The following is a 4530-nucleotide window of genomic DNA, read 5'->3' as shown; positions in this document are numbered from 1 at the left end:
TGTATATATGTAGGAGACAGAGAACATGAGCTATTGAGATCGAACCTCCAGTGGCTCAACTAAGCAAGTTTTTTCCGATTGTACTACTAACACTTTTAATCAGAAATATTCCTGTTAATTTAATTTTAACAGCAGTTGCTCCATGGCTGTAGAATGCATTATCAGCTTGGGAAAAGGTTAGTGATATGCAGGAAAACATACAGAAATCAAGTCAGACAGACACATTTTCTGGAAGACAAGTGGCCCTTTTATTGTCATTTTATTAGCACAATGTAAAAAGTTTTTACATGAAAAAATGCATAGCGATGGATCAAAAAAGTAAAGTAGGCTACATTTATGATTATATTCTCAGAAAAAAAATACTAAACGGGCTTGGTTAGAGACAAGAAAGAATATAAAGGGAAAAGTCGGACTGCCTCAGCCTGATTCGTACCTGTAACGAAGCAAAAACTTTGCATTGAAGGCGGTCATTTTAACCACTGCACCACCTCTCGGTGATGATTACATTTATCACATAAATTATTATTATTATTACATAATTAATGTTACCTTAGCATTAAGGCTTTGTGAAACGGCAATGGAGTGAACTTTGGCAACACTGCAACATTGAGCTTTGTGCAGAGTTTTCCACAAAAAAGATCTGTGCTGAACTTTCTTGGTCTGGCTGCCTTGATCAGCGATTGGATGCAACCAGTTCAAATGCATTGGCTGTCGGAAAAGAAGGAAGGATATCATTATCATATTAGGAAAACGTGTGTATTTTAGGCGCGTTGTCTGTGTCAGAACGCACATCTTCAGTACCATCATGACGCACGTAAAAGGCGGCGCTTGTTGATAAAAGATTGCGAAAAAAGCGGCAAAATCTCGGAAAATGCGCTGGTTTTGCGGGTTACTTTCAATCTTAACGCGATAATTCAATGTGAATAGTGGCCTTCTTGGCTTGCCATATTACTTTCAATCTTAACGCGATAATTCATACACACGCACACACAATAGTGCCCGTTAAAGAATCACACACACATGGGTGGTTCTTTAACGGGCACTATTGGCCTTGCAAACTTGAAGACAAAAAGTATAATAAAAATAGAAATTGTCACAATGTAATCGGTTAGCATAACTAGTCTAGTTTGAAGATTCATAAGAAAACACAGATTTTTTTTATGACAAATTGGTGTTTTTTAACAGATTTCCCAACTCGACTGGCACAAATGTAATTTCCATCACATATAAATATTTGTCATTTATTCTAAAATACTATGACACACATAATGTTTTTTTACTGGAAGAACACTTTTATATATAGTTTTAAATGTTTGCCTTTATTGTAAAACACATACATTTATGGATTAGGTAAATTAATTGTGATGAGGAAAAGACGCAAATCTTATGTTTGCCATAACTTGAGATAAAGCATTGGAATCACAAGATTCATTTCAAGGTGTAAATACTTGTGTTTTTAATTAAAGTGGAACATTATCTCTTAGGTTATGAAAAGGTTTTAATGAGTGGTTAGAATTTTGCAACAATTTATTTAAAAACAAATGGTGTGGTGGAAATTACTGGTTGTTGTCAAAAATTACAATGAATGAACCATAAAGACAACAAACTTTTTAAAAAACTTTATGGCGCATGATAATAATAAATAATGATAAATAAATACATTTAATAATAATAAATGAATTGCAGTTGTGCATAGGTGGTACTAAGGATGGGATAGAGGGGATGGCACCACCGCAAAATGCTTAGCATGTAAATTATAGTTAGAAACATATCAAAAGTTGTCTAAAAAAGTGTTATTTTATAATATTACCACATTGTTGTAATAATAAAATTAGATAAATAAAATGTGAGAGAACAAGGGCCTTGTATGTGTATCTATGAATTACGCCACCACACCAATGTAATTTTCACCAAAGAATGCAATGTGATGGAAATAATCTGATAGAAATTGGCAGCCTCTAATATTAGCTAAGAAAGGCTCTCTAGCATTTTATGCTTACAAATATGTGTGTTTAAATAAAAATGAATTCCCAAACTGAATTGATGTTACAGCATGTTTGGAAATAATAATAATAATAAAAATATTTTAATTTCAAGTATTACCTTGGCTTTACTTCCTAAGTATGGAGGGCTGACTCTGCCATATTTAAAACATAAATAAATAAATGCTCAATAAATAAATAAGCATACAATTAATTGCCACCAAAAATACAATAAACAAATAAATGTAAGTAGAAATTTAATTATACAGTGAGACATAACTGTATATAGCTCTTTTAATTAGCTTCTTTATTCATTTGCCTTTGTAATATTTACCTTATTTATTTTACGGTCCTTTATAATCTTCCACTTTATTTTTCAATTACTTATATTTTTATGTATTTATTTATGTGCATGTTATATTTTTGTCTCTTTTATTCTTCCTTTGTATTTTTTTACCCTAGTTATTTCTTGGCCGCTATTTATTTCTGCCTGCCCTTTTTACATTTCTGTATGCATTTCTGCCTCATTATGCATATGAGGAGGGGATGTGTCCTAGGAAGTCAACTTCTGCTCATTGTGCTCATTGCTCATCAACTTCCTGTCTGAATATTATATCACTTTTAACCACACTAATATTTAAAAGCACTGAACCATATGGGATAATAGCTATAGTTTTAAAGTTTTCACAAAAAAACAATGTGAAAATTAGTTCAATATTCAGTGAGTTATAGTTGACTAAAATTGATTCTGTCCCTGGTCAACACATTACACTCAACAGAGCAGTCGACCGCCCCAAGATGGCGCCCCTAAATCTCGTCAGCCCCTATAGGCGATAGCGGTCGATGCGGGTACTACCACTGCATGAAAAGTGAGATTTTCGTCCCCGTAAACCCCCGTAAACTCCCGCAGATCTGCCTGATTTTCGTCAGTTTCCGACAATTTGCAACCCGTGCTTGTCCGCGTTTGTCGTGCCACAAATTGTCGAAAACGTACCATGACATATGTGGAGAGCGATCAGCTGTACTAATGGCCCTAATTAGACACTTATTAGGATATGAATACAGCAAACCCGCGCGGCTGGCCAAGTCTGGCTTGAATAACNTTTTGCATTTAAGACAAAAAAAACTTTTAGTCTGTCAATATTCTCCATCCAGAACTCCTCAAGAGGAAACGTTTCTGTTTCACCTGGGGTCATTTCGTAAAAAAATCTACTTTTAGGAACCTTTGGGTGATCTGAATATTAATCAATTCATCAAAAAAATTAATCAACAGATTAATCAATTTGCAGAATAATCATTAGTTTCAACCCTTATTTTATGATAGCATTCCAAACACATTTCTTCCATCATGCAGCACTGAAGGGCAGCTGCTTCACCATGAGGCTGCCCTGCATCATTATATCTGTTTCCTACAATCATATAATGTTTCTATTCTACAAGTGCGTTTATAATAGTAAGGGATTAAATGTAACAACCTTTTATAATCATCCTATATTGCTTGCTGTTTAAATAGCTCCTTATGTCTATTTTCTTTTTTAGTGGCATAATCTATAAACACAACACTAAGAATCAGCCTATATAACCAAATATAAAATCACTTTTAACAATTATAAAAGACAATATAATACTATCTTATCTGTAATGTAATAGTATCCAAAATAAACAGCCAGATTCAAGCATTATTTACCAGACATTAATGTACTAATTTACTTATGGACTGTGTGGAAATCTAGAAACATAGAATCAGTGTAAATAGAGTTCCTCTGTTTGTCTTTTACCTTATTTCTAGAAGTAGAATCGATTAAATAGAACTATTTTTATGTGGAAAACAAAAAAATAGAAGAACGTCAGCATCCTTCTCGTGTTGTTATGTTCTACAAAATAAATTAACAGCTTTTATATACACCTGAACTGCCGTCAAAAAACAGAAAACAGTAATAGAAAAGAAATATTGGTGAAAGGGAATCAGAAATGTTGATAGATTACAGACTGCTCATTTAGACAGCAGTTTTCAGAACTCCTGTCTGACTCAGAATATTTTGTTTTATAAAAGAAATCCTAACTTTGGTTACTTTCATTTCTCAAGTTCCAAAAATCCAAACTATCTCCTGCTTCTTCATAGAACTGCAGTCAGAAGGTTTCGCCTGTTTTAGCCTAGAAAAAGAGTGGATTTCACCTGTTTACCTCTGCACAATTATACATCTTCAAAAGAAAGCACGATAGGTCAACATATAACAGGCATATATAGACTATATTTGGTTAAATAGGAATGTATTTACCTTCTGTCTTATTGGCTGGTAAGTTTAAATGCAAACATTTTCAAAGTGGAAAAAAGTCTTAATTGCACATTGATCAGAGCCAGTGATGCTTCAAACATTGCTAAACAGCATCTAGTGAGTGTAGTGCTTATAAGATTTGTATTAATCTAGGAAGAAATTATGCTGTTCTCTTTAAACACATCAAAGCCTGATGCTCACATTAAGCATAAAAAAAAGAGTATGCATATTTTTGCAAAGGACCAATGACATTAGACCAATGAAACTGAAGA

The sequence above is a fragment of the Cyprinodon variegatus genome, unplaced genomic scaffold (genome assembly GCF_000732505.1).
Source record: "Cyprinodon variegatus isolate N-32 unplaced genomic scaffold, C_variegatus-1.0 Scaffold1499, whole genome shotgun sequence".
NCBI classification, from domain to species: domain Eukaryota; kingdom Metazoa; phylum Chordata; class Actinopteri; order Cyprinodontiformes; family Cyprinodontidae; genus Cyprinodon; species Cyprinodon variegatus.
Note: the sequence above shows the minus strand (reverse complement) of the source record.